This window comes from Marmota flaviventris, chromosome 5 (assembly GCF_047511675.1).
Source record: "Marmota flaviventris isolate mMarFla1 chromosome 5, mMarFla1.hap1, whole genome shotgun sequence".
NCBI classification, from domain to species: Eukaryota; Metazoa; Chordata; class Mammalia; order Rodentia; family Sciuridae; genus Marmota; species Marmota flaviventris.
Window position 1 is genome coordinate 158,254,740 of NC_092502.1, and position 12,995 is coordinate 158,267,734.

General features: G+C 41.5%; 1 protein-coding gene across 2 annotated transcripts in view; it reads left to right on the forward strand.

Annotated features, from left to right (window-relative positions):
- Positions 1-12,995, forward strand: part of Sema5a (semaphorin 5A) — a 450,631-nt gene that overhangs the window by 191,179 nt on the left and 246,457 nt on the right. The gene's annotated exons all lie outside the window — the stretch shown is intronic.

Consider the following 12,995-nt stretch of genomic DNA (forward strand, 5'->3'; position numbering starts at 1 on the left):
ATTTAATGCATTTGTGTTGAGCACCTGTTCTGGGGCAACCTGTGCATTAGGCACGTAAACATAGGGCAAGCAGCTCACCTACAATGCAGAGGAGAAGACAGATGTGTAAATGGAGAAATTGAGGGTCGTGTCATGGGATCTGACTGTGCCATGCATGTGCACTTGCTGCGCAGGGGAGCGCCTCCCTCCTATCTAAGAAGACTGCAAAGGCTTCCTGTAGCCACCCTTGTCCAAGCTGGAGTCGGAACCACAGGGGACAGAGCTCCACTCGAGGAAAGGGCGGCAAGGGAAACTCCGGATGGTCCCTGGACCAAAAGTATTTGCTAAAATTGAACCCAAAGTACACACTGAGTAGCACAGAGAGAAAGGCTGGAGTTGGGAAGCCAGACTGGGGTGGTTTTGTGAGGTTTCATCCTAAGGGTGCTGATGGGAGTCCTGGGACAGAAGTGCTGGAGGAGAGACCTTGGCATGGCCAGGTGGGCAGCACCTGGTGTGCAATGCCGATAACTGAACCAAGAGCACAGCTATAGGGTCAGGGAAGCAACAGGACTCCGAAGGTGTCACTCTCATCCATGCCAGGGTAAGCCTCTGCCTTCAGCCTGGTTTGATTAAACCCATCTGCAGAGGGCACTCCCATAATTCCTGTCCAGATAACATTCCTTAAGTAATTTCAGTTACACAGTGAAATTTGAATTTTATGCATGAATATTCATAAATACTGTATCACATGTCATGTTATGTAATTTTTGACCTATGTTTTCCAACACGAAAGACCGCAATCGTCTCCTCCTCTGTACACTGAGCATGAGGTTGCTTCCTGTGTTTTCCTCTAAAACAAACTGCTCCAAGTCAGAGGAGAGGCCTCACCTACAGCTTTCCACCTTGCTGTCCCCAACTAAATGTTGCTTTCTTGGATAACAGTTCCTTTTCCTTTCTCTTGACTCCCTGATCCTGTTAGCAGGCTTAACCTTTGAAGAGAATCATGTGTTTATTCCCAGAGTTTATAGAGGTACTGTCAGGATTTGCTATCCCCGGGCATCTTTAATGTAGTAATGTTTATGTTTTGAGAAGAACAAAAATAGAAATGTTTATATCTGGTGGGGGAAAAAATAACAAATACAAGCTGGAGTCATCAGCTTGGTCATTCCTGTTTGTGAAAACAATTCTCACTAATTACAGCCCTTCTCCAACGGCATGGTTATTGTACTGACCATATGCAATTAGCTTGTCTTCTCTTCCTCTATGTATGAAAATAGAACACACTGCTGTTTTTCTCCTTTCACAGTCCTGAGCAAGGACCATGTCGATTTTGGTGGACACAGTCCTGAATTGGTCTTTTCTTCAAGAGTTCTAAAATCTCTGTATGACATTAAATTTAATAGGGCTAGTATATCAAAAATAGAATTATAATTATGAAAAGTCAGTTAAAAGGAGGGTGAACGGTAAAATGAAATGAGATTTTTAATGGCTTGCCAAGAGTTATAATTAATGAGATGGAGATTTGGCCATGCTTGTGACCTTCAGGTGGGAAGCAGAGGAAGCCGGATGTGAACAGGTTCAGGAGAGTGGCTTTGCAGGAGTCTCTGTCTTGCTGGCTTCTTCCTCCTCATCCTGCCTGGCTTTTGCTTAAAGTGGTCTTGTGGAATGTGTTTAGAACCTGGTGGTTCTCAGGTGAATGAGAGTTTCATTGGAAAAGTGCATGCAGCATCATGGAGAGCCCCTGTCGTTAGTTATACGGTGGTTCTTTATCTGATGGGGCACTTGGAACCATGAAGCTTGTAACTTGTATCATGAAGCTGCTTTTCATGACAATGTTAGTTCATGAATGTAATCTGCTTCAGAATCTGCTTTGCACAGTAAATTTATCTGAAGACTAGTTGTAAACAAAGAAAGAAGAAAATATCCCCAATGCATGCCAGGTTGGATGCCTAATGTCAGTCTACTGCTCAACTTTCTCACCGTATGGGCTCCTGAGGCTATAAAAATTGTTTTTGTCTGATTAAACACAAGTCCCTTTGAACTCCTTGGGGGTTCTTTTTGCTTGTACTTTCTTGTATCTGTATGCAAAAAAAAAAAAATTCAAACTGTCTACAAGTCAGCCCACTCCACCTCCTTCATTCTTTTCTTTAAACATAAAAACAAATAGTGTTACTGTAACATCTGTTACATTTATAACCTGAGGCTAAACACACACACACACACACACACACACAGGCCCCCTTTTCTTCTCCTGTAGAAAATTGGTTGATGGAAGAAGCAAATCAGAACAAATATCTTGCAACTAGTCCACAAAGGATGCTAGTTACCCACCTAATCACCACCAGTGGATTCCCCTGTCTTTCAAGGCAGCCTACCAAGAAGAAAAGCATCCTCAGAGGTGGCTAGGACTTAACTGAGGTGTCCCCCTAAAGGTTCTGTGTAAATAGAGGTGAAATGATTAGGTTATGAGAGTTGTCTGAGAGTTGTAACAGCCAGTCCATCCTAATTTGAATGAACTAACAGGGTGGGGATCTTAGGCAGGTGGGGTGTGGCTGGAGGAGGTGGGTCTCTGAGATGTGCTCTGGAAGGTGCCCCTCCACCCTGCTTTCTGACTTCCATGATGCACCTAAAGGCATGCTTTTGCCTCACCTGGGGCTCAGAGCAAAGGAACTGGCCCGTCCTTGGTGAAACCATGAGCTGCAATGAACTTTTCCTTGTCTATGTTGTGCCTGTCGGTCGTTTTGGTCACAACAATGCAAAATTGACCAACCCAGGATAGAAGCAGTCACTTCTAGGAAAAGAATCGGAGTAAAGAAGGAGGTTAGATTTTGTTTTGTCTTTAGACACAGTATCCAATTCAGAGGCACTTAAAAGTATATATGAAGATAATTGGGCTTCTGTTCTCAGGGATGAAATTAAGTAACCAAATTAATTCTAAGATCAAAACCACGTGGATCTTCCTTCTGAAATTCTATAGGAGTTGTGGTTCCACTGGAAAACTTGGGGGCCATTCACAATTCCTAATTTCTTATTTTGTACCAATCAATTGGCGCAGAGTGCCTTCCAGCTGTCTTGCCTTCTGCATTCCGGGTTCTTTGTGGTCGTTCCTTGCCCAACCAATGGTCAGAGCCTTAAGACATTCCATGCACCTCAGACCACCCCTCTACCCTTTTATCTTTCATTATACACACTTTGACTTCTCAGTGCCTTAGGATAGGGGTTGGGAAAAATATAGCCACAGGCCAATTCTGCCTCAACCACTTGCTATTTTAAAATCTTTAAGTTATATTTATACATAATCATGGGATTCATGATGCTACATTTGTGCATGCACATAACACAACTTCATCTGTCTTGTTGTTGTGAATGTTGTCTTACTGGAACCCAGCGATGCTCACTCAAGGTGGTCTGTGGCAACAGTAATAGAGCTCAGTAGTTAGGACAGTGGCTGTATTCTTGCAAGGCCTAACCTACAGCCAGATTGAATCCAAGCCTTTTCCTTGATGAATGGGGATACAGGGACTGGCCCTCCCTTTCACCCTCCTTCCTCATCTCTTACTACACAATCACCTTGGGGCTTCTCTCCAGATGGTCCCTCTCCTGGACTACACTTCTCAAGATCTCTGTCTGGCCTTATCCTTGTCATTCTAATCTCAGCTTAAATGTCACATGCAAGAGTGGCCTTCCCAACAAACTATATCATGTGGCTGCAGGTCACACTCTAAAAAGGCGTCCTGTTTACTTCACAACAGGGCACCTATTCTTTCATTGATTCTGTCTCCCTCGCCAGGATAGGTACTCAGTGAGAAGGGCAAGTCCCTCTGCTTATTTTTCTGCAGAGTGTCTGGTTTCTAGATTGGGGACAGGGCACAGAGTTGGCAAGTGTCTGCCAAACAGAGGAGTGAATGAACAGCCAGCCATCATGTGCCCCATAGAGGGTGGTCTAGGGAGGAAGCATTAATGGGATCAAGCAGTGATTCATGTTTGCTGTAAAGAATGTTGTGGAAACAGGGTTCACAAAGGGAAGGGTCTCTGAAGCTGTTTGGGACATATCAGGAAGTAAGTATGTGAACATATCAAGGAAAACTGAGACACAAGATCAGAAGTGAGGTCTTTCTGAGGAGCTCAGTGGGGCCATAAATCTAGCCTCTAGTTTCTCTCCAGGATGGTTTTGTGGCCTGCCGGGATGCAGGCACGGCTGTGCACAAACAGGTTTATGGCTTCCTCAGGTTACTACTTTGAAACGAAAACAGCCAGAGATTCACCAAAATAAACCAAAGGGCAGAGTGAAAGCAAAATGTCATTTATTTTCTGTTTCTCCTTGTGGGCCTGTCTTTGCTGAGGTCAGTGATTTGAGAGTGTAGGATCCCGAGCCATGGCGGAGATCTACTTCTGCCGGGAATAAAGCCCTGAAGCTGTAAATGTCAGCTTTTGTTTTGTGTTTTAAAATGTGTGTGTGGGCAGGTGTTGAGTCTAACATCTTGGGTGTTTGGCTTGGGGTCGATGGTACCTCCTTAAGCCCGGGAGTGACACACAGAACTTGCATCACACTGTAGATGTTAGCTAATAGGCGATGTCATGGGTTCTAGAAAGTTTGCTTTTTTCCCTCAGAGGAAATGGAAGGATAGTGATTAGCTGACATTTCAAAATAATTGTGTGTGAAAGTGTAGAAAACATTTGACTTTTCTTTGTGGAAAGGGTAATGGTGACTTTCTCCATGTCTGTCTCATTTTTGACTAAAGATACTAAAGGCCACATAAAGCCAATGGGATACACATGCAAATGCTACGACTCTTCAGTGCCACTGGGTAAGTGATAATTCACGTGGGAGAGTGATCACGGGCTCTTTCTGAATTAGTTGATGGTGGTGACTTGCTGGGTGAATTACACCAAGTCCCTAGACATTTGAATGGCTTTGAGGCTACCTTCCTGGAGCCAATCAAAGCCCACCTTTTCTTTGGAGTGTGCTTGGTTTGAATGTCCCAGGCCTGATGAGGCAGCCTGTTGCTTGATTAATCCATTGCCACAGAGAAAACATTCTGCACCTGAGGTTCCAATCCAAATCTAAGGAGACAGAAAAGAAAGTTCGCATGAATTGTAAGGAAGGAACAGAAGGGGACACAGGCTTAAGCAAATAATTCTTTTTCTTAAAACTGAGATCTGGCAATTCCTAAAAGAAATAAATGTCCAGATATTTAAAACCAAGCACCCTAAATGGCACTAGAAGTTCTCTGAAATGGCCCTCTCTACTTCCTGTAGCTATCTGGTAGTAAATGCTTTGCCCCTTCCAGAGTTCTGGTTATCACTGCTTACATCAAAAATACGTTAGGCCACTCCTGAAAAAATAATGTGAAATTATTCATTTTATAATTTTAGTCACATTAACATCATTTGTAATTCTAAAGCTATAAATCTAAAGGAAATTACTTTTTAATGTCCTCTGGCACAACATTAAGATTTTGCAATTAGATTTTATAGTCTAGAGTCATATGCTACAGGTCACAAGTCAAGTTTAAGACCCTTCTAGACAAGGTAAGTTACCTGTGGGTGGTGCAAGGTGCTTATGAGCCATACAGAGTTTAAGACAGGGGTAGGCTGGGTACCAGCTTAATAGCCTGGAAGACAAGCTGACCGCAGTCCAGGAGTGTGCGGGTCTTGCTTAGTGTGCATGTGATTTTTGCATAATCTTTTTAATTAAAAAATCTGCCTTTCTTGATGGATGAGTAGAAATTGTTTCTTGTGTGGGTTATTCAGCAATAAAAACCAGCCATTGATTACCTTGGTTTTTATCCTAATTAATTGATGCAGAGAGTTCAAGGAACCAGCAAGAGTTATCATTTGGATCTTAAGTGTCCTCAAAAGGCCCCTGTGTTGAAGGTTTGGACCCAGCTGATGGTGTTATTGGGAGCTGGAGGAACCATTAAGAAGCAAAGCTTATTGGAAGGAAGTGAGGTGACTGGGGGAGCCCCTTAAAAGGGTATTGGGCCCCTGGCCCCTGTATTCTTTCTCTGCTTCCTGACTACCCTGAGAACAGCTTTGCTCTCCCCCACCTTCCCTGCCATGATGTTCTGCCTCCTTACAGGCCTTAAAACAATGGACCCTAACCAATGTGGACCAAAATCACTTACATCATGAGCCAAAATAAAGCTTTCCTCCTTGTAAATTGCTTTTTGGATATTTTGTTATAGTTTCAGAAAACTGACTAACACAAAGGTACCAGGATCTTAAATACACAAGCAAAAGGGAAGGCAACTCCTACCTTCAAGGCGGAATTTGAACTCAGCTTACTGATAGCTGTGGATTAGTATCTCTTCCTTAGTGTCCAGGTGTGTCAGAGGGAAGCTTGAATAACTTAAAACCATGTGGATCAGAGGAGTCTGGACCTCATCTAACACTGACACTTAAATCCTGAGATATGACAGGTATTTATGGTATTGCCAGACACTTAGGAAAACAAATGAAAACTTGGGGTGATAGTGGAATTCCCGAATGAACCCTTATTTCAAAAAGGTAGTGTGTTTCAGTTGGATAAGAGTTGATTTTTTTTCTTTGAAATGCTAAAGACTTCTTTTAAAATGCATACCCAGGAGAATTATGAGCCCAATAATTTAGTTGTGTCATATGATCCTGAGATAATCTAACTTTGAGAGATGACAGTTTTAAGTCACATAGAATCCCCTCAGGGCAGGAACCTGCTATCTGCTTGCCCCAAAGCAGCCTTTAGTTACTAACTGTTTTTTATTACCAGGGATTGAACCTGGAGGTGCTAGACACTGAGCTACATCCCCAGTCCTTTTCATTTTTTATTTTGACATAGGGTCTTGCTGTGTTACTCGGGCCCTCACTAGTTGCTGTGGCTAGCTTTGAACTCCCGATCCTCCTGCCTCAGCCTCCCAAGTCACTGGATTTACAGGTGTGCACCACCATGCCCTTCTGATCATTTTTTTATAGCAATTGTTTGAGACCATTCTTGAGTCTCTACTATAGTCTTTAGAATGTATAATATACATGTATAAAAAGTCTCCAAATATACACTATGCAAACATGCATATATGCATGCACATAGGTGTATATTTGGTTGAGCATATTGATGCCTATATTTACGTTTCTGTATTTGTATACATCTCTAGATATGTAGACAATTTTGATTCCTTAAACTTTACTATTTCTAATGTTTTATGTGTTCAGATAAATCTGTTAGGGAATACCCTATAGTATTCCTACTTGGATAGTCTAGGGATGGGGGAGAAGGTAAATTGCAAAGGAGTCATAGGATGGTGATTTTTCCACCTTTCTACCCATCAGTGTGTGACCTTGGGTTGATCATGGAACTTTTCTGTCCATATTTGAGAACTCTAAAATCACAGGCCGCACTTGAGAGGGGACATGTCCTGCCATAGCCTACTTGAATTCTACCTACTCCTAGGTAGTAGATTTATTGAAAATCATTGGGGACCATACATTTGAAAAAAAAAAATGACCTAATAGTTTCTAATCTTTCTATAAAACTAAAGCAAGGTACAGCATGTCTGCATATTTTTGAATTAACTGATGTAACCTGGACTTGTCTTGGAAAAAACTTATGATGAAGATGAATTTTCCACTGTTGAGATGTCCTAACCTGGGACTGCTGCCTGCCTGTGTTGGATCCTGGTTTCTTCCTGTTTTTCTCCAGGACCCTCCTCCTTCCTAGTGTAACCTGCCCTGTGGACAACCTGGGCTGGAGCATCCCCATCCCCTGTCTGGCAATGTGCACCTTCCTTCATTTCCAACTCTGTTTCATTTGGTGGGTGACATCCACCGTTTCTGATAAATTAATCTATGCTGATATGTTCCTAGGTGCAAAGGATTCATGTACTTTATATGTTCCTTGGAAAATTTGATTATTAACTCAGACCTTATGGAAATATGTTGTCTTAGTCCTCGCCTGAGTTTAAATTTCAGTGTAGCTATTTGCCACTTATGTGACCTGTCTCAGGATGTTTAACTTATCAAAATCTCAGGTCTTCTCTTAATTTATACAACAAAAATTATGACTCTAGCTTTACATGATTGTAAAGATGTTATGAAGACAGTGGTTAATAAGTAAAAGCACCTCGTACAGTTCCTGAAACTAAATAAGTACTGAAAATATAGACAGTAAATAAAGTGTACTGAGGGATGCGTCTACTGTGTTACATGCTTTTTTTCACACACATATTTACAGGGCATGTATGTGTTCAGTTCCTGATGAAATCTTTTGTACTGGTTTGCCATTAGACAAACATGAAGTTTTGAGACTGAGATCTAGTGTGATCCCTGAAAGAACGCTGGAGCATACTCAGGAGGCTGAGGGCCCTGCATATCTATTTTAGGGGTGGGACTTGGCAGGGGTTGCTGCTGACTTAGTGCACCAGGTGAGTGTGGCCTTTTCTCAGTGACTGTTGGCGAGACAGGTTTGGAAAAGCTGTCTGTGAGGAGAGGTGTAGCAGGCAGACGCAGTGGTGTCGGCCAGTGCAGGCCTGCTCTGCTGTTTGCCTCTTAAGGCTTGAGACTCCGCTCCCTGGTGTTTGAATCCTGGTTTCTGCTCAGGTTGCATTGACAGGATGGTTCATGTCATGCACTGAAGCTGAAATCAAAGCCCATAGAAAGGAGGCACAGGCGACTTTAAAGGGTCATAGCTCTCTTTGAGGTAAGATGGTTCTTCTCCTAGGCTGGGAAGAGGCCACCAAAGGAGAACTTCCGGAATATTTTTTGGAGTCCACTGTACAGACCACCTTCTGCCCTGCCGACCGATGTGCAAGCCACGACCCAGGTCTTGCGTTCTCAGGACAGTGTCGGCTCTTTTCCCACTGTTAGAACCAGTCGTTCCATTCTTCTCATACAACCCCCGCCTTCTCATTCTAGAATGTTCTTCAGTAAAGCAGATCAGCACATGGTGCTCATTTCCTTCCTCTATACTTAAAAGACACACTTGGGACCTAAAACCTTGGTAGTGTGTCATATGCTTCTTTCTGTAGCTCTTGAGAGTGACGCTGTCATTAGTAATACCAACAGCAAAAACAGTGGACACTGCTTGTGCAGGTTGACGAGGTCACTGGCCTTGGGAGCCCAGCTTTCTGCTTTCACTTTCTCTAGTCTGCTGTTGAAAACCTGGGTGGGTAGCAATTTTGTTTAATGATGTATCAACAGGAATGAACTCACTTTCAAAATGACTAGGTTGTTGATTTTTTTTTTTCTTCCCGTTACCTTCCAAATGTGCTGCATAGGAAACTCGATTTTAACCAGGCCTGGTGGTGCACACGAGTAAACCCAGCAGCTTGGGAGACTGAGGCAGGAGGATCACAAGTTGGAGGCCAGTCTGGGTAACTTAGAATGACCCTCAGCAACTTGCAAGACTCTGACAAAAAAAAAAAAAAAAAAAAAAAGGCTGGAGATGTGGCTCAGTGGTTGAGTACCCCTGGGTCCATCTCCAGTGCCAAAATGAAATAAAATAAAATAAAGCAGAAAACTAGATTTCTAATAATATAGCATAATTGTTCAAAAAAAAAAAGGAAAAGAAAAACTAAGCAGTTTGAGTTTTTATTGTACTAGCTACTGATCTTTGCAACACCTTCTTGTTTTCTGCCTCAGTTTCCTTACTCATCACAGGGCAAGTGTGAGAAATGCAGAAATTAATATGAACAAAATACATGAGATAACAATTAGCAAAAGTCATACATGATTTAAATATAGCTACTTGAGCTGCTTTACTGATAGTCGTATTATTAACTATAATATTTTTATACCTTAGTATTATGTGCAGATGAAGGTAATTATGTAACAATGAGAATTAGGAGAGGCTGTGTTTGCACCTCTGTGTCTTGTCCTCTTGGTGTCTGTTACTGTCTCGGCTTCCATGGCTTCTCAGCAATCTTTACCTGCTGTCTTCTGGCCTCACCCAGTTCACCCTGGGACTCAGTTCCCAAAGTGGATTTCAAGTCCCCAGAAAGGCTTTGAAATGCTGCTTTCTCAGCTTCTTAATCAACTGACATGAGAAGGAGCAAGCAATGGAATGGGCTCCCTGGGGCCACCCCTGTGTTCCACCTGGGAGGTTTCCCACTCCTGTTTACCCACAAGTCAAGCTGGCTGCAGTGGAGCTGCAGGCCTCAGCATGAGGAGCACCCTCCACCAGTGTTGGGAGGGCCTCGTGGGTGGGGTGAGCACTGCTCTTCAGAAGCGGAGTCTCTTTGTGATCCTTTTTTAAGAGGTTTCCTTCCAAAGGGTTCCTTGGCTTGCAAACCTCATTACCTTGGCTATCTTTTAGAGTGCTGACTTTGTTTGCTTTTTTTTTTTTTTTTTTAATGTTTTTTAATGTTTTTACTGCCATTTTTCTTCTCTCTCTCCCCCCCCCCCTCCCTTTGGGGGAGTGTGGGAGGGGGAAACTAACCAGCATCTGTCTACTTGGACGATAGTTTATATTTGCCAATAATTTTAGAGTAACTTTATTAATACTGAGTCATGTTGATAAAATAATTTTTCTTGAAAAATGTAAGACTGGGTTCTTTTAAAAATCAAATCATTACACATTTGATAAAATATTGACAAAACGATCATGTAGTAGCTTATGTTGTAGTAAGAGAAGACGAATATGAATCAAAGCACCTAATTTTTTGGTAGAAAAATCATTACCAGAATCACAGAGACTATATTTCAATAATCATGTTTTTGTAAAAATTGAATCATGTGGAATGGTTAATATCAATATTACAAATTATCTACAAAGTATCCAAAGGAATTTGCAGGAATTTCCAAGCAAGGGTCATATTGACTGCTGTATTTAAGTTCTATTTCATCATATGATTATCTCAGCAGTATCAGAAGAGCGAGAAGACGGGGCAGGAGGAAGGGGCAATGAGCGTATTAGTTCTTTTAAAACCTGTATCGCCCCAGTTTACCATGAGTTGTGGGCCTCTCCCCCTCCCCCTCCCCCAGTCTCTCTTTGGCAACCAGTATGCTTAATATCAACAACTGCCCAGTGTTTTGATTCTCTCTTCTCTTGCCTTACTTGACCTTAACTCATTTAGTTCTTCTGTTTTTATAACTGTTCACTTTCTGATTCCTTAGCAATAACTTCTTATTGCTATTATTGACATCTGATGAGGAGTTGTACCGGTGAATTTTCTAATGTTTAGCTTATTCAACAAATCTTTTTTGGGGGTGAGCCCCATCCTATATGAAATCGAGAGAAAGAGAGAGGTGCACATGTGTATGTGTATATATGTGCACACACACTTTCAAGGATATCAAGATAATCAGAACCTCAGAGTGACTTGGGACCTTTTATCTTGATACGTTAAATAACTGGTGTCTAGTTAGGATGATATATTCCTTAGGAATTTGGCCAAAGTTACATGTAAAACTGAGCTCATTATCTTTATTTTTATATATACAGTACTTAAATAATTTTTTATACAGTTTGCTTGGGTGTTTTTAATAGAAAAAAATGCATGTACTAAAATGTATTTTGAAAGTTTTTTTTAAATGGGGGAGATATGCATATACTGATAAGCAGAGGGGAAATGTAACATGGAAATGTTAGAAAAATTGGGAATTTAGGAAAGGGATTGAAAGGAGAGAAGAGGTGGGACTGATGTGAAGTTGGAGGCCTGGAGTCCAAGGAGAGCACAGCAAGATGTGACTAACTTCCAGGGACGTTGAGAGGAAAAGGCATCCTGCAGGCACATTGTCAGAGGTGGTTTGGGGCTGAAGCTCTGCCAGGGCTCTCAAGGTGTCCATGACCGAAGGCCATGTGCTCTCTGCAAAACTGAGATAGGTTGTCCTTCCAGAGGAATATAATAGAAAGTAAAAAAGATGTTCTATAGATTACCTACCTTTGTTGAGTATTGACTGTAAAAATACAACGTTTTTATTGGGAAAACGCATTAGAATTTTAAGTATGTAAAATCAAACAATATTGATAGAATGGTGTGCTTTAACTCATTTTTCCCCTCTAGACATGATTCCTTTCATGACTTGAGGCTATTTCTGAATGTTCATGATAGGAACAAAAACCTGAATGCTCTCTCTTCATCCTGGTTCCTATTGGTCACTTTTTAAATTCTTGTAACTAAAAGGACAGATGTGTGCATGGGAAACATGCTGTTTTGTGATATTTCGTAGTCTTTTATCTTTTTATGAGGCTCATTTTCCCACTGCCTAACTTGTATGGTTTTTTATACCCACATGCTCCTTAGCCATGGGTTTCCCATTTGAATGATGAAGCTCTTGACCTTGAACATTTTTATGGACTCTTCTAGGTCTTCGTGATGTTCAATAATGGCTCTGGGACCAACTTGTTCCCATTGGAAATTTTTTTGTCATACTCTCATAATTATACTTGCATCCAGTTTCTCGCTAGAACCAGCCTTATCTCGTGACATCTGTGTCTTAGTCATTCCTGTCTTCTTTATGTAATCTTCAAAGCATTTTTGTTTTCTTTAACTTATTCTCCTTGAGTTGACCTATAATCAGTGATCTGGCTAATCAGACCTTCCCAGAACATCTTCCTTTTCCATTTTCTTAGCCACTGCCTAAATTGTATGGGTTTTTTCATTTTTTAATCTAATATTCTTGTCTTCATTTACTACTTTTCCCAAACCACCCTGTTTATCAGTGACCCATTCATATTCCTAGGATTTATATATAATGCTTACTTGAAAAATTTCAGTGCTTTGCTATTATCACATATGAGATCAAGTCCAAACTTTTAAACCTGTAAATGTATTTTTCTGTAGTTTATATTTCAATTTTCTTTTCAGTCCCCTTTCCTAGCAGTTTCATGAGCTACTATTTTCTTTTCTCTGCTCTCTTCCTTCCCTCTTTCATTTCCTTTTTAATTCTTCCACTCTTTAATTCACATACTCATTCCTACTCTTGCGTTTGACCCATTTGTTCGACCCATTTATGATTCCCCCTCAAATCCGAGGTTCTGTTCTTAGTGCTGCAGGCATCACAGTGAACCACACAGACCTGCGAGCCTAAGGCTCCCTCTTTCT